General features: G+C 45.5%; 1 protein-coding gene across 2 annotated transcripts in view; it reads right to left on the bottom strand.

Moving 5' to 3' along the window:
• The window catches only part of LRRC63 (leucine rich repeat containing 63), a 242,022-nt gene that overhangs the window by 53,635 nt on the left and 162,610 nt on the right, over window positions 1–25,777 (bottom strand). The window lies entirely within an intron of this gene.

The raw sequence follows: 25,777 nt of genomic DNA, 5'->3' as shown, positions 1-25,777 counted from the left end.
TCCCTATTAGGCTTGGGGAGGGAAACAACCAGAGCCTGCATAGTCGTGGTGGGACGTGTGTGTTTTTCTAGTGCTGTCTTATAAAGGTACAATAGGTGTGGGGCCAGTTGCTCAGCATAGGTCAGATAGAACTCCGCTGGCAGTCCGTCCAGACCCGGAGTCTTGTTTCTAGGGAGATCCTTAAGGGCTCCCATTATGTCATCTTTGATAATAGGGGCCTCCAAGTCCGATTGCGCATCTGCTGACAGTGTAGGGAAGGTGAGGCCATCCAGGAAAGCAGTCAGGAGATCTTGGGACACAGTGTATAGGGTCTTGTAATAAGTACAGAACGCCGCGTTAATATCGGCTTGGGTAGTGGCTACAGTGCTGTCTGAGAGGGAGACCTCCGTTATGGGGATCGGGGGAGGAGTGTCACGAACAAGACGAGCCAAAAGGGTCCCTGATTTGTCAGCCTCTTTATGACTTTATTGGGTATATGTACTGTAGTCTATTAAGCAGAGTTGTTCAAGGAGCTCCGCATGTTGAATTCTGGCTTCCTGCAACGGCGCCGGCCGAGAGGGGTCGGTGATAGCCTCATTTTCTAGTTTATTTAAGGAGTCCTCCACTGAAGTAAGGTTTGTGTGCAGTTCGTGTCGGGCCCCTGCAGTAGCCCCTATAGCTACCCCCCTGATCACTGATTTAAACGCGTCCCACTTGACTAAGCATGATGATGCCGAACCAGTATTCTCTGTGAAGTAATTGGTGATGGTGGTAACTAGGGTGTTACGGAATACCCCATCCTCTAGTGTAAGCGGCCACGATCGCCAGGTCGGGACTAGAGCCGGGGCCCTTCCCCATTCAAGCAGTACTTCGAGAGGGTTGTGATCAGATAATGTTTTCCCGAGGTACGTAGATTCAACTACTTGGGGTGACAGGGACGTGGAGCAGAAGATTGTCTTTCCGTGTGTGCAACTGATGTGGGGGGGAGTAGAATGAATATTCCCGCTAGAAGGGTGGTGCGTGCGCCATATATCGCTAATCTCCCAACCCACAGCCCAGGCATGTAAGAAATCCCCAGTCTTAGTAGTCACCGCACCCTGAACCGGGGAGTCAGAGCGGTCCAGTTGCACATCCAAGACAGAATTAAAATCCCCACCAATAACCCAAGGGCACAGTACCCAGTCCATTAAAACCACGTTAAGGCTAGCAAGGTAGGTAGTCTGTTTGTAGTTTGGGGCATACACACTACCCAGAACAATTGGAACTCCGTCAAGTTTACCCCGCAGGAGGACATAATGCCCCGCCGTGTCTACCCTCCGTTCCAGCAACTCAAAAGGTACTCCGTTCCGGACCCAGACAAGAGACCCCCGCGCAAAGGCAGAGTAGGATGTATTATAAAGTTGCCCTTTCCATATCCTCTGCAGTTTAACAATCTCTGAGTCCGTTATGTGCGTTTCTTGGAGAAGAGCTATGTGGACCTTACGCCTGTTCAGTTGGGCGTGGGTTCGATGCTGCTTGTGTACAGACCCCATGCCCCTCACGTTCCACATTAATATTTTATATTTAGCTAAAACAGCCATATAGCAACTACCGTAGAAAAAAGGGTGCCCTAGGGAGACATCGTGAATACAATACAGTAAAAGGTGGAGTGCGGACCGGGAACCAAAAACTACCCCAGAAAAAACAATCCTCAATACTAGGGCCAGCATTTGAACTATGCTGGTCCAAACATATACTACTTCAAAACAACAAGAGAGAGAGAGGGTGAAAAACTAAGGAACCACTCTAAGTCCCCCTAGGTCAATAATATCAAAACAACAAAAGAGTGTATCCTTATGAAGGAAAAAAGTATCAGGAAAGGAAAGAGTCACTTCATAGTGGTAAAAGAACCCTCACTCACCAACCTGGTTGGTGACATGCTTCATCATAGGGTCCCCACCAGAGATACCGAATGTATCTCTGGTGTGCTACAACGCTTCAGTATAGCGGAGCGTATTATTCAGAGATCGTGAATCAAATGTGACAGGTGCAGGGATAGTGAATAGTTAAAAGGGGGTCTTTATCCTCCAAATAGTTTTTATTAACGGAAATAAAGGCACCAATTTGTTAAAAACAGGTGGAATGGATGTCGCTAACTGGAATTAATTGGACCAGATACATCCTGGAAATCAACAAGTGGTAAACATGTTTCAGCTTCTGTTACATGATTTGGTGAAGCTTTCGTCAGGACCAAGGGAACGCCACGGCGGTATAAGCACGCTAAGGCTTATCCTAACCTGTGGCGTTTATGTGTACCATAACTCACGGTTGTGTAGTAACCTTCACGAATTTATCGAAAGTTCACGGAGTCTGAAATAACAGATAACAACAAAGAAAGGTGTACGTTTTTTTCATTCTTAAAGAAGTGATTCAGCCCAATTCTGACATATCCTTTCCTAATACTTTTTCCAAACATATACTAGCAATCGTTAAGTCCAAATGGTTACACCATGCAGTAATTGCAACTGCAAGGGGGCGGGCCTAACATCTCCGTATAGGTATACACAGAGCTACACTCCCGCCTGGACTATGTAGAATTGTGAAGTATGAATTATGCTAAACCTGGGAAGAAAAAGCAAGTCAAAAAATCCCATGTTATACAGATATTATGAAAGTCGTACTGTCCCCCAGCAAAGCAGATCAGAGTCATAATTACGGGAGAGCCGCAGTGGTCAGGCCTCCGCATCAACCAAACATGTCCTTGACTATCTGCGGAGTAATCGAGGAGAACAGAATGTCATTACTTCTAGAGTCCAACGGCGCTACTTCATCGTCAGATTGTTCCGGGGAGGACGAGATCTGTGTAGGATCCCGCATGGCGGCAGCCACCTCCAGCGCCGATTCCTGTTCCAGCAAGGCCTGTTCCAGTGTTGGTTTCTTCATAGTAGATAGCGATCGCAGGGCTCCACCGAGGGGTCTGAGCCGGGTGGACTGCATCCACACACCCCGCACCCGTTGATCGATGTTATCCAGGGACTGGGAGGGTAAAGTATGTTCAAGCCAATGGTTCACCGCTTCAGGGCAGTCAAAAAAGTGGGTTTTCTGGTTGTGGATGATTTTTAAGCGCAAAGTGTATTTCAGATTGAGGGTCTGGAGCTTCCTCTTAAGCGGCTGGTAAGAGTCTCTTTGTCGCTGCACCTGCACAGTGTAGTCGGGATACAGGGAGATTTGGGTATTTTCGAAGTGTATTGGGGCATTTCCCCGTGCTCTCTGCAGCAGAAGATAGCGATCTGTGTAATTGAGAATGCGGGCTATGAGTGGTCTGGGTGGCCGACCTGCAGCTGGCCTGCCTGTAGGGATATGATGTGCATGCTCCACGCAGAAGAATGCGGAGAGTCCCTCTGGGGCTACGCGGTCCCTGAGCCATTTCTCAACAAATTGTGTTGCATCATTACCTTCGGAACTTTCCGGCATTCCAATAATGCAGATGTTATTTCATCGCGACCTCCCCTCCACATCCTCTGCCCTGTCCAGCAGGATTGCAAATTGCTCATTCAAGTGTGTTAACTGGTCAGAATGGTCTTTTTGCTGAGGTACAAGATCAGTTAGTGTTCGGGTGTGGTCCTTGACTGTGTCTGCGAGATTACCATGATCTGCACGTAGGAGATTGAGGCTAGTAGTAAGCGTGCCAATCTGGTGCTCAATCGCCTGGCGCGAGTCTCTTATCTCCTGCAAAATCAGGTCCAGTGTGTCAGGGGGGGGGGGTGACAGGGCCGTCGGCGGAACGCAACTGATCGAGGAAGCCTGGGAGGCCTAGTCAGCAGCCCCCTGAGGTGGATCCTCTGTAGTTGGCCCTTCGGGTTGCTTCCCTCGCTGGCGCCCCATGGTAGCGTGTACAGTAGTGAGAAGAAGAAGTGAGAAGACCCACAGGTGTCCACGCAGTCCCCGTACCCAGCACAATAGGAACTCTAGGCACCGCCGGGCAATAGGGCAGCCCGCATGCAGATAGCCCATGGGCCGCAAACAGAGAGCCAGGGCAGGGAAGGAAAGACACCCTGGTCAGGAACAAAGGCAGGCATCAGGGAGCCACATGCAGTACTCACAGTGTCCAGCCCTAGTCGTTGGTACTATAGCCACTCAGAGGGACAAGCGTGGGGTTCAGGCCTCCCCAACATAGCAGCCGGTGCTCAAAACAGCCGCCCGGTAATATGCGCACGTAGGTCGCTGCCAGGCCGCACAGTCCGCTCACCTCACCGCCGGCCTGTGCTCATCCGGTGGGGCACCCTCGCAGTCCAGGGTCGATGGGGCAATTAGCGCAATACAAATGTGGCTCCAACCTCGCAGCTGCAGGAGTCTCAGCGCCAGTCGCAGGGCAAATGTTGCAACCACTCCGACAGGCCCAGTAACGCAGTCAGTACAGCAGCACATCAGCTGCACGCTCGCCCAGCCGTCCGCCGACCCGAGTCCAAAGCACAACGCTCCCACAGACGGCAGATGGGGAGGTCACGTCAGCGAGGCACCTCGCGCCGTCTCCATTCCTCCGGAAAAGCTCCCGTGCAGGGCGGCAGGTGTGCCACATCTCAGGAGGCCTCGTTGTGTGGGCTGGGGCCCTCCGACTCCGGGGCCCCCATTTCAGCACCGATCCGTGCCCTCCGCAGCACCAGCGCAGATCCGGCCGTGCGCCAGGTTCGCGCCACCCTTAGTCGTGCCCACAGCAGGAAGCGATGACGGCCGGCCTCCAGGCGCTGTCTATCAGCGGCACTCCCCCTCAGTGCCGCAGGGCCGGGGAGTGCCGATGGCGCCCAGACCAGGATATCTCGGCCGCTCTGGAGACTGATGGCTTCATTGTTGCAGGTAGGAGACCCCGGTAGATCGGCAGGCAGGCGGACAGATTAAAGGGCAGGGAAATGCCCTGGTTCAGTGGGAATTACAGGATAATTCGAGCCCCGGCCGGGAGCTCCGCTACAGTGTGACCGACATGTTCGGCGCCTAGCCACGCCCCCTCATAGAAGTAGGACTTAAGACCGATAATGATCAAGGTATACATCTGGCCTGTCCCGGTGTGTATGTGTGCATGTCAACGTATGCCACAAAGCAGAATTGTCTGAAATAACTTATGTAATTTATCTTTTTTCTGTCAGACAGCTCAGGAGGAGGGTAGATGTAAAAGTAGTCTTGTAAATGCACACATTTACAAGGCTACGATTGCATAAAAAACAAGTTACTTACCTGTACAGTGTGGTTCTTCAGTATTTATATCTTTTATAGATTCCATTCTTGAATCTTCCCCGTCGTCAGTGTGGGAGTCCCATCATGACAACGGGGAAGATTCATGCATGTAAATCTATAAAAGATACAATACTGGAGAACATTAGCTATGGCAGGGCCTTCATCCTGTGCCCACCTGCCTTAAATCCTACTCAGTCTCCCCTCTGCTGGGAGCACGCAGCTGACCTTTCTTGTGCTGCCTGAAACAAAATATGTGAATTATTTAAGACTTTCAGAGCATACCTTTCAATTATGCTTTGCCGAAGGAGTTCTCATTTGTTCCAAAAATAGAGACATTTATTAAAATTAGAAAAAGCATTGGAACGCCAGGACAGTCCTCTAAAAACTGGGACTGCCCGGGGTAATCCAGGACATCTGCTCACACTTTTCCTGGCACCCTTTTATCTATCTGCAACAATGCGGATGGGTGTTATGGTCCTGGATTAGATTGCTTCCTTCCTTCCTCTCAGATGAGTTCCAATTTGTTAAAATGAAAACACCAAAGGTCCTCTGCTTTGGTACCGACTTGTGATTCACTTCATAGATCAAAGCTATCACTCACATATATGAGGAGCTACTGGAAGTCCTGGGGGTAGTGCTGGGTATTGTGATTCATCAGTATGCAGAAAATATCCAACTTTACACTGATGTTCTTATCAAAGTATGAAATTTCATTTTGAAGTAGCATCTAATTACTATTTAATGGTGGATGACCTCTTTCTGAAATTAAACCCACCATTACTGAGTTGCTTCTCCTATACCCAGGTCAGTGAACAACCATGTCCCTTAAAGAATTCACTGCTAAAAAATACATCATGCCAAACCCTACAGATTTCATCTGGATCAATCCTCACAAATCAAACCCACAGACATGAGTCAGGGATCTATCGCTGTCATAACAACAGTAGATTAGAAAACAATCCTATGTGAAATTGGCTTTTTTTTGTGAAGTCACCCACAATTTCTGTTGACAGGTATTGCTGGTTTTTAACTCTGCACATTGGGGCTATGCTGTTCAGGCCCCAGTGTATGTGCTCTGACTCCTAAAACATGGTAGAATTGACTACTCTCAAGTAGACATATTTAGCTTTACAGTGAAACTATAGTTTACGGCTCATTAAAATACATCAATGGCATGGAATGTTAAATGTCACCCATGGACTGCAGTTATTATCGTGCCATACACTAGAGAGACAAATAATCTATTGCTTCAGGTCTGCCTCTGTAGCCTCACTACTGCAGCTTTTTAAACCTGTACATGAACTGGTCAAAATAGCTCTTGTGACAGGAAATTGTATTTCTTTTAAACACTAAATACGCCACTGCTGAATAGGCCTTGTAGCTCACATGGTAGAGTGCCTAGTATTTAAAGGTACCTGGAAGAATTTGGTGATGGCGTGTACCTACGGTGACTAGCTCAAAAGCAATTTTCACTGTTAAGGGATGTAGCTGTCCTGTGAAAAAAATTACAGTTGAGAATAATATAACTTTGTTGTGTTTGCTTTGGGAAAAGCTACCAGAATAATTGAAACACATTTTTATTATCTGTTAAAAAAAACCTCAATTCAATGGTAAAGTAAGAGTTTTAAAAAATGTTTTGGAAAACTGAATTTAGGAAAGGTAGATTTTGTCTGCCTGGACCTCCAGCAACTAATTAGCATTAGCCTGACAGCAGCTGGCCTGTTGGTCCTTCGCTTAACAAAGTGTGAAAACAGCTTCCAAAGCAGAAAATGGCTTTGGCATTTTAGCAGGAGGACTTGGGCTTGAGGTATGTGACACGTATCAGCTCAGGAGTGACAGCTGGGGAGTGTTCAGGAACTTCATTAACTTGAAAGTGACCAGGGTGAGGCCTGCTCATTCATAGTTAAGTATAAAGGAAAAGATAGGGAAGATAATGTTTTTGTTTCCTGGTCTCTCTGTTCCAAGGTTGCCACAAGCCCAATGAGAGGGGGATTTGGTCCCAGAACCAGGTTGATATAGATGAGGAGGAGGGAATTGCTCATTTCCCTAGCTGCCTAGCACCCAAGCGACCTCAATGGGCAAAAAGATTGTGTTAGCTTGGATTTTACTTAATAGTAGTGCTCTGTGGGGTAGACTGCAGTAAGCCAAAGAGGATGTGCTGCAAAAGTGTGAAGTTTTGCCCTTGGGAACTTTCTCTTCATCGGTTAGTGAGTGTCCGGGAGTCACCCCCACCCACTAGCTAGTGAATTTGACAAATGTGGCACCTCACTCACAGCTCATCAGAACACTCTCTGGACCTCTGGGTGAACAGAAGAAAACTGGATTTGCTGTTTGAGACCTGTGTGAAAAAACTGACTATATCGACATTCTGCTCAAAACTACAATGACTACCACAGGATGCCAAATGCAATTTAAATTGTGTGGCATCCTTTTTAAGATGCTCCACTTTCAACGTATTTATTTATTTTTCAATTTTTTTATTTGCATTTTTTTATTTTACTTTTAGATACATTAAATACAGGAAAGGTTACATGTATTGGATTCAACATATTGCAGGTATCGTTTGCATTGTTACAACATACACACTACTCATCTTACACACTGTAGTTACAGTTTATCAAGAGAATATTGAACAATACCATACACATATAGAATCTTTGACAGAGTTTGACAGGCTAATGCCGGCTTGGGGTTGCTCTCTAAGTGTATCCCATGTATTCATGTGCTTTTAATATTAGGTTATTGATAATGTAATTCTGACACAGAAGTTCAAACAGCAACTCAACACATGAAAAACGTTTTCTGCTAGTCTGGCAGTTCCCATCAAGGGATTCCCCACCCCTCCTGTCGATATTCCCTCTGCTCACATCCCCGTGCCAGTAAATCAAATTTGCCTATGTGTTAGGCCCCTCCCAATTTATACACTTGGTTTGTTGGAGTTAACCTTGTGCTAGCTGTTGTCTATTATGTGAACTGTTCACAGTTCATTCCTGTCCACCCTGGTATCTCCATCTTGTGGTGTGTCCCCGCACTGCCCCGGCCCCAAGTGTTGCAGCGCCACCACCATGGTGTCCCAATTTTGTGCAATTGGATATTTGCACAGACCAGCTACGCCTTCTCTATTTATTTATTTTTGAGTTTTATAGAGCGTGAACTTGACCCGTTAGGGTATCAGAGCGCTTTACAGGAATCAGCAGTAGTATACAAAAGACTTTGAGGGGGGGGCTGGATACAAAGGGATAAAAGGGACAAAGTACAATTTACATTTGATATTTTACGAGAAACAAAGGTCCCAAGGTCCACGGAGGGATGCCCGGTGGTGCCGGGAGGATAGTATGTGTGTACTGCAGGGGATTCATTAGAAAGGAAATAGAGCAAAGTTTCTGGGTGAAATAGGAGGAAGAATTTAGGGGAGGAATTTGCCCATTAGGAAGGTTTTGACATCCTTTTTGAAGCGAGCCAGAGAAGGGATTCTTCTGATGGGGGGCGGGAGTGAGTTCCATATTCTTGGTGCGGCCCCAGAGAAAGTCCGATTGTACGTTTTCATTTTCCTAAAATGTGCAGGTTGGAGCAAGAGATCTCTGATGGACCGCGAGTTTCTGGTTCCTCCAGATATCACAAGTTTCTGGGCAAGATATGCAGGGGAGTTTGAGTATAATGCCTTGCGCGTGATACATGCCATTTTGAGTTGGATTCTGGCCTGTAGAGAAAGCCAGTTCAGAGCTTTCAGATGTGGTGAAATGTGGTCAAACTTCCTTGAGCCCGTTAGTAGCCTGGCGGCCACGTTGTGGCAGGCTTTTAAAGGTGCCAGGGATATCTTGGGAAAACCCGAGAGGGTAGAGCAGCCATATTCCAGTCTAGAGATGACTAGTGCCTGGACTGCCATTTTTAGGTCAGGAGTAACAAGGAAGGGTTTCAGGTTCCTTGGACAGCTCAGGTGGAATCTGGCTGATTTGGCAAATTGAGTTGATGTGGTCCCGCATGTTCAAGTTGCAGTCCAGGGCTATTCCAAGGGATTTGGTTGAGTCCACGATGGTCAGCGGGCAGTTTAAGGCTGTGATGGCCTTAATCCATACCAGAGTCTCAGGGTTGGTTTTGGGTGGGGAAATTAGAAGAAATTCTGTCTTCTTTGCGTTGAGTTTGAGTTGATTGGAGGAGAGCCATTGGACAGTCAATTTCGAGGCTCATTCAGGGAAAGAATTTCCTCGAGAGAGGAGATCTTGATGTAGATCTGTGTGTCATCAGTGTACATGTGGTAAGGGATATTCGCGGTGTGTAGTACTTCGGCAAGTGGTTCTAGGTAAAGGTTGAAGAGGGTGGGGGACACGGTTCATCCTTGGGGGACTCCAATCGTGACCGGGGAGGGAGCAGACAGGTTACCGTTAATTAGGAATCTCTGTGACCAGTTGTGGAGGAAGGACCTAAACCATTTAAGAACAGAGCCATCCATTCCCATCCTGAGTTTGAGGCGTTCAAGTAGTTTCTCATGGTTGACCGGCTCGAAGGCCGAGGAAAGATCTAGGAGGATTGGCAGACAGGTTTTGCCTTGGTCAAGGGCTTGGAGGGCATCGTCCACGATGTGGAGAATGGTGGTTTCCGTGTTGTGCCCAGGCCTGAAACCGAATTGGAAGTCATCTAGTAGATTGGTGATGTGTTGGCTCATCTGCTGTTGAGTGCACACACTTCTCCAGAACTTTAGCTAAGAGTGGGATGTTAGAAATAGGTCTAAAGTTGTCAGGGGAGGCAGGATCTAGCAACGTTTTTAAAAAAATGGGGAGGACATGGCCGGCTTTCAGAGAGTTGGGTATGGATCCCTGAAGAAGAGAGGCGTTAATTATTGCAGTCCAGCTAGGAATGATGGATTGGGCGTCGTCAGCTATGCAGTTGGAGGGGAGTGGGTCATTAAAGTGGTTGCTCGGGTTTAAGTTGGAAAGGATTTTCGAGACGGAGTGTTTGTCATAGATTTTGAAGTCAGTCCAGTGTGCTTGGTTTTTGGGTGAAGCCTGTGGAGGCGGCACGGAGGGAGAAGGCAGATCTGGAAGGGGTTGAGAATAAGTAGAGGATCTAAGTTCGTTTCCTATGACTGTGATTTGTCAGAAAAAAAGGAGGAGAATTCCTCAAATGAAATTAGTGACTTGGGGGTTTCTTTAGATGTTTTGGCCAGTTTGTTTGATTGGTGTTTGACCAGTTTGAAGAGTTTGCGGGGTCTGTTCTTGGCATTCCCCAGTTCAGATCTGAAGAATTCTTTTTTGGAGCTGAGGATGTTTCTGTTGTAGGCATTTCTGGCCTGGCGGAGAAGTTTTAGATGTGCGGCTGAGGGGTGCTGTTTCCAGGTTCTTTCTGACTGCCGGAGGGATCTCCTCTCGCTGTTGAGGGACCCATTGAACCAGGGGTTTCTGTCTTTGATTTGGGTTCTTTTTAATTTTAGTGGGGCAAGGTCATCAAGAATGTTAATAATAGTCACAGAGTAATGATCATTGAGGTAATTGACCGTTGTGCTATAGAGGGGTGGGGGGAGGTCCGACTTGCAGCGAGCTGCCAGTTCCCTGGGATCAAGGTTCTTGGTGTCTCTAAGCCAGCGTTTAGGAATCACCTGTTGCGGTGCCCTTGTCTTGAGGGTGCCAGGTAGTAGGAAAGTGATAGCGTGGTGGTCAGACCAGTCACAAGGGTCTATAGCGATAAGCTTGACTGTTGATTCCTTAGCAATGATCCAGTCTAGAGTGGCACCTTTCGAGTGTGCAGGGAGTGAACAGACTTGGGTTAGGGCTTGGTTGGCCAGGAAATCTTTGATGGCGTTGACATGATGCTCCTTGGGGTCATTCAAGTGCAGGTTGAAATCAACAAATAAAATGTCTTTGGTGTTGGAGGAAACCTTGGCTGTGATGAGTTCCATGAGGTGGTCAGTAAAGGCGTAATTTGTGCCTGGGGGGAGGTAAAAAATATGCAGATTGCACAGTTGTGTGGTGTTGCTGCATATGGAGAGTACAAGGTATTCACAGGAGTCTATGGTATCTGCCAGCAGTTCTGTGACAAGGAGGTTAGAGCGGTAAATGCAGGCAATGCCCCCCCCCTTTTTTGCTAGATTGCCTATCCAGCTTTGCAATGTTGTAGTTGGGAGGGACTAGGAGGTCCAGGCATGGAGATGAGGATTCGTTGAGCCACGATTCAGTCAGGATTGCTAAATCAAGGTTTTGGCTCAGTATGAGATCTGTGATATTGGCGGCATGCTTAACTGCAGAGGGGCAGTTGATTAGGAGGCCAGACAAAGGGGGGTCGGAGAGAGTGTCGTGCGATGGGGCAGACAGAAGTACTGGCGCTAGGTTGCTATCAACCACACTTCTGTTGCGGAGAGTAGCTGATCTGTTGGGGTTGATTGCGACCGTTCGCATGGCATGTTCGACATTCACGTCTCGTGGACTAGGGGTTGCTGGGGCGGGGTTGTAGGAAAGTAGGATGGCTTGAATTTCCTTTTCAGTAAGGTCTGGCGGACTCGGGGTGGCAAGGGTAGAGTTGTAGGAGAGGAGGAGAGCTAGAATTTTGTCCTCCGAGAGGTGGCATGGTTGCTTGCGAAGGTGTCTCAAGGATAGCGGTAGTGGGTGAGTGGGGGGCTCTGTGATAGGGAGGGGTGTGCGGCTCCACGGAGGCTTGAGCTTAGAGAAGGCGAGTTCAGTGAGGTGAAGGAGGTTCTTTAGATCCAGAATGGAGTTATGGATGCTCTGCGTTAATTTGGCTGCTCTGTAGTGCAGTTTCGACATCCATATAGGAGGGAGGCGCTTGAAGGCAGGGGAATGGTGGTTTGGTAGCGGTTCTATTAACATGCGTTGGTGGTAGGGTAGAGGGGCTGGGTCGACTTGTGTCGTAGGCCAAAGGAAGAGTTTCAGACTCAAAGTCAGAGGGAGAAGCTGGCGGGGAAGAGACCAAAGGTCTTGGAACGATTCTGTTGGTAAGCCCAGGTGGGGTAATAGAGGGGTTAGGTTGACCAGAATTGTGAACCCTTAGGGGGGTGGTTTGTGGTGTGGCTGGGCACGCTAGTCGGGGGGACGACGGGGCGAGTGTTTGATACCCTGCAGGTGTTGTGCACATGTTTTTTGAGGAGGGTAAAAAGGTCTGCAAATTTATTGAGGTTTCTGGTTGTGGCTTGGATCAGGACAATGCCGTTTTTGTAAAGGGTGATGGTGAGGTCAGCTTGCAAGATTGCGGAGGGCGCTATCGTGAACTTGGTCCCGTACGGTATGTTCCTGGTTCCGTGTACATTGAGGAGATGCGCAATGGTTTTGCGCCATGAGGATGTTTTTCTGGAATAGACGATGAGGTCATTTATGATTGTGCCCTTGTCAGCGTTGTATCGTTCATCAGAGATCAAGGTCTCTGGGTGAGATTTCAGGGTGGAGTGCTTGAGTGATTTCGCAGCAGTTTTGAAGAGGTTGGGAGGATACACAAGAGTATAATAGTTTTCCCCAGTAGTGGACAGGCCAGGTCCTGCCATGCTGGCTAGGGTGGAGCTGTATAGAATCGAGCATAGGTCACTAAGCAGCAGGAAGGGTGATTCTCCCCCTCAGAGGACGTTGAGGAACTATGGAATCTATGTAAAACTATGCTTTTTGTCTGGGCCCATATCTGAGGTGACCGTTTCCAGCTCTCTGATGTGGGAGGGTGTTTATTCTTCCCTCTCCGGGTGACCAGTCTTTTTGCTACTATGAGGCCTAGGTCTATAAATCTAGATGTAGCTTTGTGCTTTTTGGACCTGGGAAATACAATTAGTATGTCCTCCTCCCATGTTTGTAATCGTGGGCGGTCCGTGCATTCCGACAGACCAGACACCACCTTCTGCCAGTATTGGTGTAGTGAAGGGCAGGACCACACCATATGAAGAAGGTCTGCTCCAACCTGATTACAGCGAGGGCATGCTGCCAATGTAAGTTGAGAGTATTTGTTTATCGTATCCAGTGATAAGTATGTCCTATGGATGATAAAGAACTGAATGATGAGGAATTTTGCTAATATCGTGTCCCATTCCTTTTTCTCCCACAGCCTTCCTTTATCTTCCTCCCAGGTTGTGGGTAGTGTCGCTAGGGGTTTTAGGGTGTCTAATAATAGTGCTTCTGTTAGCCAATGCACTATGTGACTGCCTGTACCCATGACGTGTAGGTATTGCAGTACCAGATGGGGTTGGGGTTGGGGCTCGGTGCTCATGTCTCCCCAGGACTTTGTCAGTGCTGTTATTGTGGAATTATATAATATAAATTGGCCTGGTGGCAAGTCGGTGTCGTGGGCTAACCTGTTGAATGGCAGTAGTGTTCTGTCCTCATATAGATCGCCCAGCGTCTGCATCTACGCGGCATGCCAGGTTTCTAGTGCACCGTTTTTTTGTGCCCACTCCACTCCTCGGGGTGCCAGGAAGGGGTAGCACTGGTGCATAAGGAATCGTATGTATGGTGAGATATAGACTACATCTGTAACAACAATAAGCCAGGGCCAGGGAGGTCAGTGGCGTAGTAGGAACCCTATTCATAGGATGAAATAGGTGGCAGATCTTGGATAGCGACCAGCGCGGTTGCATCGTGGCAGTATCAGGTAATTGCATTCCTGCCAACCACTTTGTTACCCACTGCAACTACGCGGCTAGGTAGTATAATTCCATAATGGGAACTGCCAGGCCTCCTTTTTCCATGGGTGCGTATAGCTTCCATAGAGCCACTCTGTGGAGCCCCCTGTTCCAGATAAAATCTTTGAGATTTGTTCCAGCTCTCGGAACGTTTTTGCCTGAATGTAGACGGGTAGATTTGGAAAATAAAATAGACATTTTTGGCAGTACCACTATTTAGACAAGGCTATTCTGCCCATTACATTTATCGGCAGTATTTTCCAAAATGTTATTTGGGACCGGATGGATGAAATGGCACTTGTAAGGTTACCATCCAGTGTGTCTTTTGCATTGCGATAAACGTAGATGCCAAGTACCGGAGGGAGGTAGGCTGCCATTTAATGGTCACTTTATTGACCGCAAGCCCAAGGTCCTGTGCCTCATCTGTAAAGGGATAAAGGCATGACTTATTCCAGTTTACTTTTAGACCCGACAACCCAGCGAATCGCTGTAAGGCCTCTGATATGGCGTCTGGCACATTATCCCTTATGTATAGCAGCAGGTCGTTGGCGTACATGGATACCACATGGAGCCCGTATCTCATGGGAATGCCCTAATCATTGCCCTTCCTGCGAAACTGCACAGCCAGGGGTTCCGTAGCCAATGAAAATAATAATGGAGAAAGAAGCCAGCCTTGTCTAGTACTTCTATCTATAGCTAAGCTCTCTGATATTAGTCGTCCTGTGCAGACGGGGACGAGAGGCTGCATATACAGAAGCCTGACCAGATTCAGAAAAGTTGCTTCGAAACCATACTGTTGGAGGACTGCAAACAGATAGGGCCATTAGAGCGAGTGGAAAGCCTTCTCTAAATCCAAGACCATGCATCCCGAGCTGGGTCAGAGGTGCGTGGCATATGCTTGAAGCCGAAAGAATCTCCGTATATTAAGAGAGGTGTTTCGAGTTCGCACAAAACCATTCTGGTCAGGGTGCAAGAGTGACTGTACCAACGGCGTCAGTCTGGCCAAGATTACAGAGGCTAAAATGTTGTAATCAGTGTTCAGGAGCGCTACCGGTCTGTAGGAGCTCAGCTGTGATGGATCCCTAGCTGATTTGAGGAGAGATATTAATAACGCTTCACGCTGCGTTACTGTAAGTGTAGAGGCTGACAGTGCAGCATTGTATACTGTTTTTAACTAGGGTACCAGCAGCATGGCATATGCCTTGTAGAATTCATGTGGAAGGCCGTCTGGGCTTGGGGACTTCCCTGTGGCCGGTGCGCGTATGCTGGCTAGGATTTCTTCTGGAGTGATCAGTGCATCCAGCTCTAGTCACTGCTCAGGGGTTAGGCTGGGAAGAGCGATTTCCGCAAGGAATTGTTGGATCTCCTCAGGCGGTGCTGTGGTGGTGGATCTGTATAGTTCCATGTAATGTTTTGTAAATTCAGAATGTATTTCTTCTTGTGTGTATAGAAGTGTACGGATCGCTGTTATGGGTGACCGGGCGTCGTCTTGTCGGATAAGCCAGGCAAGCAGGTGTCCTGCTTCGTCTGCAGTGCTGTGAGTACGCGCTGAGTGTGATGTTTAGTTAAGGCATCTTAATCTCTTCAGCAACCTAAGGTGTTCTGCTGTATTCTCAAGAAGTTGTGGTCTCAATAGTGGACCTTCAATTACTTGAGTTTCCAGGTGGATTAGCACTTCATCCACCTTTTTAATGTCCATCTCGATACCTTTACGCAAACCTATTTGCGTATTTAGGCAGTGGCCCCAAATTACCACTTTGAAAGCATCCCACTCAATTAGGCGCGATGATGCCTTGCCTGTGTTGTCGTTGAAGTAATTAATGATTTCTGTGCTGAGCGGAATGGTTTACTTTCCAGCATCTCAGGCTGTAAGGGCCACCTGGGAATGGCTGCTGGGGTATTATACAATGATATTTGCAGTATTTGGAGGTTATGATCTGAGTGGGTTCTCCCCAGGTATTCAGTTGTAGTCACTGTAGTCACTATGTCTTTCGTACTGAGCAGTCTGTCCAACCAAACATGCAGACCGTGGGAGCCCGAGTAGTAGGAGATCACCTTGTATGTGGTGTTTATTTGTCTCCAGACGTCCACAAGTTGCCAGTGCACCATCGTGGCATTTAATGCCCTCATGGCTATTGTTGTGGGTGTGCCAGGAAGAGGAGGAAAGGACCGGTCAAGAGATACATCTGATACACAGTTAAAGTCCCTGCCAAGCAGCCAGGGTATACCATGCCTATTGAAGAGTTTGCTGGACACTGTGTCTTGAAATGTTGACTGATCTGTGTAGGGTGCGTATATTGAGCCCAGTACGCTATGTCTGCCGTCCAGATGGCCCTTAAGAAGAACCTATCACCCCTCAACGTCCATCACTGATTCATCGTCTTGAAAGGGGGTACCCGGTTTAATCCAGACCATGGCTCCCCGGGCAAAGGCAGAGTATCCAGTAGCATATAATTGGCCAGGCCACCTTCTCTGTAGGTTCACTATCTCAGGAGCTGTAAGGTGCATCTCTAGTAGGAGAACTATTTGGGCCTGATGCCTCTTAAGATAGGAATATATTCAATATCTACAAGATTCAACGTATTTATTTATTTATTTTTGCGATTTTCCGATGGAGCAAATATGGATATCTCAGCGATTGCTCTACACAAAAAGTTACTACATCATAAAGGTAGCTTACAAAAAACAGTTTCAGAAGCTTAGTTACATAAAAACATTTTACGCTGTTATGTAGGTTTAAACAAAAGTCATATACATGAACAAATTCCTGCAGAAGCTTATAAACTTTTGCCATGACGATATGTGATGACGATCAAACAAAAAGGAAGAACTAAAGAAAAGATACACAAGCCAGAGAAATTTTGACATTCAACATGGCCGCATTGATCACACCAAAATAGAAAGGAAAAGATAGCATGCCGCAACTATACAAGAAACCTAAACTGGCAGCACACTGAAGAAACACAAGAAGTAAAGGCCTGTGCAGACTCGATATTCTGAAAGCCAGAAAAGCCAATATTTTTTTAAAAAACTACTAGTTCTCAATCATTAAAAAAAATGGAACTCCCTGCCATGAGCATTTGTGTGTATCCCTTGCTACTAACTTTCTGGACTTTCATTGAAGATCACTTCTAAATAAACACTGCAGCACCCTCGTCTCTCTGCCTTCTCTTAATTTCCTTGATCCATTATTTTTCTTACGGTTTACTTGATATGGTCTATTGGTTAGTATTGGGGATCTTGTCAACTTTGTGGAGCCTTGCCTCCTTTTCTAGCTTGATCTGCACACTAGAACTAAAGTGGATAATATAATAAATGCACCTGACACTCCAGCACATACCTAAATGAACAATACCTGTGATATAAATTCATATATATTATGACTCAACGTCATGTCTCAATACATATCTTGTTTGTTGCCAGATATTAGATTGAAAAATGTGCTTTATATATCTGATCAAGGACCAAGGAGGTTCGAAACATGTCATGGCAGCTATGCACTAAAGTAAATAGAAAATTGCACTCACAAAGTGGAGTTCGTGCCAAGTTTTCACCTTTTAATTGCAGAATTACAGCTCAGCGGAAGAACAGTCTCTCCCTCACAATTCACAGCCCAACGCGTTTCAAGCACTCCTGTGCTCTTGTTCACGGGCAAAATGAGGCTCAAACATCGGCAGTTCAAAGGAGCCTAAATGAATAAAGCAAGTCCCGCCCATGTGGGCGTATGCCTCCTGGCATGCTGGTACTTGCAGTCCCTTTGATTAAGTACATCCCCAGTGGGCGCCGTGTTGACTCTCCTTTGTCATTAACAAATATTACCCCAGTGAGTTGGGCAGACACTGACTATCACGCTGTGCTGAAAATAATCATCCGCAATCTGGCCCTCTCGTTCCACAGTGATTGAAGTTCAGTCACTAGGTCCACATGACTCGTGGCAGGGCGTCTCCGCGACCTGAGCCCGGCCGCTAAACATCCACAAATTGAGTTTGGCTCAATGAGGAGACGCCCACAGCGGGAAGTTTTCACCTTTTAATTGCAGAATTACAGCTCAGAGGAAGAACAGTCTCTCCCTCACAATTCACAGCCCAACGCGTTTCAAGCACTCCTTTGCTCTTGTTCACGGGCAAAATGAGGCTCAAACATCGGCAGTTTAAAGGAGCCTAAATGAATAAAGCAAGTCCCGCCCATGTGGGCGTATGCCTCCTGGCATGCTGGTACTTGCAGTCCCTTTGATTAAGTACATCCCCAGTGGGCGCCGTGTTGATTCTCCTTTGTCATTAACAAATATTACCCCAGTGGGTTGGGCAGACACTGACTATCACGCTGTGCTGAAAATAATCATCCGCAATCTGGCCCTCTCGTTCCACAGTGATTGAAGTTCAGTCACTAGGTCCACATGACTCGTGGCAGGGCGTCTCCGCGACCTGAGCCCGGCTGCTAAACATCCACAAACTGAGTTTGGCTCAATGAGGAGACGCCCACAGCGGGAAGTTTTCACCTTTTAATTTCAGTATTACAGCTCAGCGTAAGAACAGTCTCTCTCTCACAATTCACAGCCCAACGCGTTTCAAGCACTCCTGTGCTCTTGTTCACGGGCAAAATGAGGCTCAAACATCGGCAGTTCAAAGGAGCCTAAATGATTAAAGCAAGTCCCGCCTATGTGGGCGTATGCCTCCTGGCATGCTGGTACTTGCAGTCCCTTTGATTAAGTACATCCCCAGTGGGCGCCGTGTTGATTCTCCTTTGTCATTAACAAATATTACCCCAGTGGGTAGGGCAGACACTGACTATCACGCTGTGCTGAAAATAACCATCCGCAATCTAGCCCTCTCGTTCCACAGTGATTGAAGTTCAGTCACTAGGTCCACATGACTCGTGGCAGGGCGTCTCTGTGACCTGAGCCCGGCAGCTAAACATCCACAAACTGAGTTTGGCTCAATGAGGAGACGCCCACAGCGGGAAGTTTTCACCTTTTAATTGCAGAATTACAGCTCAGCGGAAGAACAGTCTCTCCCTCACAATTCACAGCCAAACATGTTTCAAGCACTCCTGTGCTCTTGTTCACGGGCAAAATGAGGCTCAAACATCGGTAGTTCAAAGGAGCCTAAATGAATAAAGCAAGTCCCGCCCATGTGGGCGTATGCCTCCTGGCATGCTGGTACTTGCAGTCATACATATATATATATATATATACATATATATACACCCATATATACACACACATATATATACATATATACATAATTATCTACTGGCGGTCGCCAGTAGATAGTTATAGTTAGGACCTATTTTCCATAGGAAATCCACAACATTCTATTGGGAATTTCTTTGGCGCCGATTGACGAATCTTCGCGAAATTCTCCAAACTTTTGGCCAGCTCCGCTCCGCTCCTACCCTGAAAGTTTCGTGGTGATTCGTCAAGCGGGGGCAGCTACAGCCCGAACCGCTGAACGGAATGACACCAAATTTGGCAAAGAGGTAGTCCTCAGTTCGGACTCGTGCCTTTTGCATATTTGGTGTGAATCTGTTCAGTAGTTCCTGAGAAAATGAGGGTAAAAAAGTTAGTGATATCTATTGCCGCGGAGGATCCGCGGACCCTACCCACACCGTACGCGAACCCTCCCCGAACCGAGCGCGTACCCTCCCGATCGCACGCTGAATGCTAATTGGCTGTCGAGCGTCTCTCTACATTCGAAACCAGGAACTGTTGGCGGCCATTTTCTGCCTCGGTAGAAGCGAGGCTGAAGAAGCAAGGGGAATAAGTGCGTAAAACATATAAAGGGGGCAGAGTGGGAATACTCTGACCCTCTAGAGATGCTTAGGGGGTCCCAGAAGGACCCCCTGGGGGCCCCCTTTTTAAAAAAAAAAAGCGGCGAAATGCGCGCTTGGTGCACGCATCCTATCGCGTTGGATGCACGGATTCTCTTGCGGTGGGTGCGCGGATCCACGGCAACGTTTTTTGAAAAATGACAAGAAATCATTGGTTGTATAACAACTTTCTACACTGAAAGGTAGGGTGTATATTTTTGTTTTTTAAAGGTATGATTGTTATTGGTTAACAAAAACAGATTGTAAGGAACATTATATATGATAAGCTGATATGTTGAAAAGTCAAGCACACTTCCTGTCTTGTGTAGGAATATTGTGTGCTGAAGTTGTGACCTGTGAGCTCAGTGCAGTGTTCCATGACCTGTTTCTATGGTAACAGGCAGAAGGCAGATTGGGGGAAGGGTTGCAATGTATTTCAGTTGGAAAGGGTTGAAATGTTTAACCAATAGAAATGTGTGTTTGCTTTTGAGTTTATGTGCGAAGGATTGTGATTTGATGTTTACATGTATATGTGTGGAAAATGAAAGGGAAACTTTTCCATTCTTTGCTTTTGCTGAGAGGTGCACAGTGCAGAGATTATGTAAAAGAAAATATGGTGAGTGACTGATATACTCCTTAATCTACAAAAGAACTTGAAACATGAGTTATTTAATTGTGAGGGGATGTATGTGGACTATTTTGATTTTAATCAGACTAATGAATTTTTCCTGCTAAAGTTTAGGGAGTACTTCTTTTCTCTACAATGTGTGTGCATGTAGAAACCATTCTGTGATTGGCATTTGTGTTTTTCATGTGTTTGTAGAGAGATAACTGTGCAGTTTTTATATTTTGGTAGAATTAGAAACCAGTCATTGTTTATGAATTTGTGAAATGAGTTATGTTATGTTTCTATACCAAAATGTAGTACTACTTCTAGATGAAGAAATGTGTTTTCATATAGTGCAAGGGATAGTGTTGTTTGTCTAGAATCACACAGTGAGTCTGTGTGCATTTGGGAACCACTGTGAGAGAAGCATTTGGTAATATCGTGTATTTACTGACAGATAAGTGTTTTAAAACCAGTCAGGTTGTCAAGTTTTAGTAGCATTAGAAGCCAGTCAGTTTTGGTAAACTCCTAGGAATACTGGTGCTTGTCTAGAATCACACTGTGAGTCTTTGTGCATTTGGGAACCACTGTGAGAGAAGCGTTTGGTAACATTGTGTATTTGCTGAGAGAAAACTGTTTTAAAACCTGTCATGTTGTCAAGTTTTAGTAGCATTAGAAGCCAGTCTTTGCTTATGTGTTGATTAAATGAGTCAGGCATTGACACTAAAGTGCAGTCGTGAAATATGTAGATTGTGTGCAGTTCCCTTATCACTTCCAGTGTAGTGAATGAGTTTTGGTAAACTCCTAGGGATACTGGTGCTTGTCTAGAATCACACTGTGAGTCTTTGTGCATTGGGGAACCACTGTGAAAGAAGCGTTTGATAACATTGTGTATTTGCTGACAGAAAATTGTTTTAAAACTTGTCATGTTGTCAAGTTTTAGTAGCATTAGAAGCCAGTCATTGCTTATGCGTTGATTATGTGTTGATTAAATGAGTCAGGCATTGACACTAAAGTGCAGTCGTGAAATATGTAGATTGTGTGCAGTTCCCTTATCACTTCCAGTGTAGTGAATGAGTTTTGGTAAACTCCTAGGAATACTGGTGCTTGTCTAGAATCACACTGTGAGTCTTTGTGCATTTGGGAACCACTGTGAGAGAAGCGTTTGGTAACATCGTGTATTTGCTGAGAGAAAACTGTTTTAAAACCTGTCATGTTGTCACGTTTTAGTAGCATTAGAAGCCAGTCTTTGCTTATGTGTTGATTAAATGAGTCAGGCATTGACACTAAAGAGCAGTCGTGAAATATGTAGATTGTGTGCAGTTCCCTTATCACTTCCAGTGTTGTGAATGAGTTTTGGTAAACTCCTAGGGATACTGGTGCTTGTCTAGAATCACACTGTGAGTCTTTGTGCATTTGGGAACCACTGTGAGAGAAGCATTTGGTAACATCGTGTATTTGCTGACACATAACTAATTTAAAACCTCTCATGTTGTCAAGTTTTAGTAGCATTAGAAGCTAGTCTTTGCTTATGCATTGATAAAATGAGTCAGGATTTGACACTAAGGTGCAGTACCATGTACTATTCTGTTCACTGTGGCAGAACTGAAAATTTAAAAGTTTTACCTAAGAACTGTCCTAGAAGTAGTATGATTATTTAGTCAGTTTCTAAATACCAAATAGATTGCTTAAAATAAAAGTGTTCTGACATACTATACACTTGTCTTTTACACCTTCAATTCCCTAGTCAGTATCCATACACTTCCAAGAAACATCCAGTCACTTCCTTTGCAGTCCTCTAGAGACCCATTCAACAGTATGTACTAATCCATTGACTGTGCCAAAACTCAAACACTTATAAATTCACCTAGACACTCTCTTTCCAGTACTCTAATGATTCAGTCACTGCCTAAGTATTCATGCACTGAGCCAGTTCTTAGCACATGGACTACGTCAAACCCATATCCACTATGCATGCAGTCCTCTAGCCACCTACACACTTGTCTTTCACACCTTCAATTCCCCAGTCAGTATCCGTTCACTTGCAGCAAACACCCTGTCACTGCCGTTGCACTCCTCTAGTGACCCATTCAGCATCATGTACTAATCCATTCACAGTGCCAAATCTTAATAAATTCACCCAGGCACTCTCCTTGCAGTACTCTAATCATTCAGTCAGTACCCAAGTACTCATCCAGTGACCCAGGCCTAAGTATATGGACTGCTTCAAACCCTTATCCTCTTTGTATGCAGTCCTCTAACCACCTACACAATTGTCTTTCTCACCTTCAATTCCCTAGTCAGTATCCATACACTTCCAGGAAATACCCTGTCACTCCCTTTGCAGTCCTCTAGTGACCCATTCAGCACCATGTACTAATCCATTCACTGTGCTAAAACCCAAACACTTATAAATTCACCAAGATATTACCTTTGCAGTACTCTAATCATTCAGTCAGTGCCTAAGTATTCATACACTGAGCCAGGCCTTAGCACATGGACTGCTTCAAACCCCTATGCACTATGCATGCAGTCTTCTAACCACCTAGACACTTGTCTTTCACACTTTCAATTTCCTAGTCAGTATCCATACAGTCCAGAACTTGTCACTGCCTTTGCACTCCTCTAGTGACCCATTCAGTACCAAGTACTAATCTATTCTCTGTGCGAAAAGCCTAGCACTTATAAATTCACCTAGGCACTCTCCTTGCTGTACGATAATCATTCAGTCAGTACCCAAGTAGTCATGCAGTGAGCCAGGCCTTAGCACATGGACTGCTTCAAATGCTTATGCAGTATGGATGCAGTCCTCTAATCACCTACACAGTTGTGTTTCACACCTTCTATTGCCTAGTTAGTATTCATACTCTTCTAGCAAACAGCCTGTGAGTCACCAAGTGTGTCTCCTTATACTACTGTAATCATTTAGTCAGTTAGCATGTAGTGTTTTAGTGAGGTAGGCTTTAGGGCATGAACTGCTTCAAAGTAGTATGCACTATGCATGTAGTGTTTTAATGATCGTCACACTTGTGGTTCAGGGCTATAGTTTCATAGTCAGTTTTTATATAAAATGTGTTTGTACAGTAATGGAATAGTATAAATTTGAAAGTTATTAATATACATTTATTTGTGATTCTTTTTTACAGATACAGAACAGGAGTGTTTCTCATCTGTTTGCACTCTTCTCATGCAAGATTGTTTGGATGAAGGGTCCTTAGGTGTTTCATCATACTTGCTGTGCCGCACGAGTATTTTTTGTTAGGATCTCCTCGTAACAGAACTCTTTGGCAAATCTTGCGAGTGACGAAGGTGGCATTGGTCTTTGTTTGCTCCTTGGAAAAAGTAAAAAATTTCCTCACCACTGAAGAAAAACGTTGTTTGTGTGGTGCCTTCTGCAAAACATTTTCTTCAGATTCGGGAAATATTTTAAAGCGGCAACATTTACAGTTTTTGTAAGTTAAACTTATAAAATGTTGTTAGCTATATGCATTTTATATATCTGTGATTTGTTTCTTGTGGTATTTTGTTGAGAATACCATGTTGTTTTTTTTTAACAATCTTTCTTATTTTCCAGGTCTGTCGTCGACATCCATTGTCCCCACAGTAGTGTTCCTCCTTGTTGTTTTTTATTATTGTTGTTACATTTTGTTTATTAGTTTATTGTTCATATATATGTTAATAAAAAAATAAAGTTTGAAAATAGTTTTTCGTTTATATATTTATTATTATAAAAAATAAATTTTGAAAAAAAAATTATAACGTTTTTGGTTGTTCTCTTAACTGCTGTGTGACTCTTTCTTGTTCTTATTACTGTTATTTGATGGAGTCCACCATGGTGTTAAATTTTGGGGGACTTATAGCTGGAATACTGGTGATTTCTGCAGTTTGCACTAACTTCTGAATAGTGTGTTAGATTTATCTCAACTTTACTTTCGTTAAAGTGCTGATAATGAAATGGAGAGTAGCCGTTCCCGTGCAAAAAGACACGAGGTGCACCTTTCCGATTTATTCTAAATACTAAAATCCTGTATTGAACTGCACTGAGGTATTGGCTGCAGTTACAGTGTACACACAAAATCTATTAAGAAATCTCATTGTATTTATATTGATTGGGAATAGTGCGTCAGGTGCTGGATCTTGATGAGATACACTGCTCAGTTCGTATATTGTTCTGCACACGAAAAAAATCCCATCACAACTTTCACACCAATTGCAATGCGAAACAAATTCCGGCGATAAGACACGTTAGCACCAGGGATTTTACATCTGCTTTCTGCTGGTGTTAAGCAGGATAACTACCTGCACCATGAAAGGGAACACAGTCAAGAGCCACACCAGAACACCCACAGGTACCATACAGTCAATGAGCATGATACAGGGATACCCATGAGGAACAGAAGACTCATCTCAACAACTCTAGGACCGCCAATGCCCCCCAAACCCACATATTAGTAAGTGTGTCCCTGTGGTCATTGTCTTAGCATGATAGGCACGAGCCCTGCAACATCACAGTGTGCTGTCACCTCAGCGTTGGCAGTGAGCCTGGATGTGTAGCTACGCACGCATCCTCCTGCATGCACAACTGGCGTGTGTTGGTCTGGTGTTCACAGGTCAGTGCAGGGGTGTGCCTATCCGGCAAGGGGAACGGGGTGTCTCGGACATGTCCGTGTACAGGAAGTGCGGTAAGTGTGTCTCTGTGTTCTGGTGTGGCCTGCTACAAGAGCCACAGCAGTTGATGTTGTAAACTGGCATGCACCACCTCCAAACGGCACTGTGATGTTGTAGTTGGAATGTAGCAGGACATGCGCAAATAGGCATTACAATGGTGTGCTGTACGAGTGCACGAGATACAACAGCACACCGTACAAAAGTGTGGGAGCTCGTGGGAGGGAGGTGCAGCCGTTTGGCAACATAACACACAGTGAACTCGACCATGTGCCACATGCTGGGCATCTCATCCATGATGACCACGGTCGCAGACATCCCACAACACCAACGACTGGCCTTTGTACACATCCTGTATGAATGCAGCGTGGTTTTCACTTCTATGCTTGTTCAGTGGTGTGATGCTGGCGGGTTGTGTGACTTGTGCTGGTTGTTGTTGTGTTTCATTTTGGCCATTGTTAGTCTATATATGTGTTGTACTTAATTGTGCATGTGTGCCATTCTGATCATCTCCCCCCCTCCCCCCACTCCCTGCTTCTTCCTCTTCCTACTGCTGTTGTGTCTATATTTTTGTTGCTGCACACATAAATACATGTAAATAATAAATTAGAATAGTTCCTTGATTCTTTTAGGCTTCAAAACTTCTCTATTGGTTTCTTTTTAATTTTCCATATGAACCGTTTTTTAAATATTGAACAACACATAGAAGTCAGAAGTGCAACGTATTCTATCAACACACTTTCTAGAACATTCTACAACACATGCAGGTTAAAATTCATCAATTTTTTAAAACTTAACGATATTTTTTTGTAACATTTTCTTGAATATTTAACGACACGTGCAGGTTAAAAGTTGACGATTGTTTTAAGTTCGAACAGTGCCTTTCACATGCAAGTAGCAGGTGT

This window comes from Triturus cristatus, chromosome 8 (genome assembly GCF_964204655.1).
Source record: "Triturus cristatus chromosome 8, aTriCri1.1, whole genome shotgun sequence".
Lineage (NCBI taxonomy): Eukaryota > Metazoa > Chordata > Amphibia > Caudata > Salamandridae > Triturus > Triturus cristatus.
The sequence above is the reverse complement of the archived record's forward strand: the minus strand, read 5'-3'. Positions and strand labels throughout refer to the sequence as shown.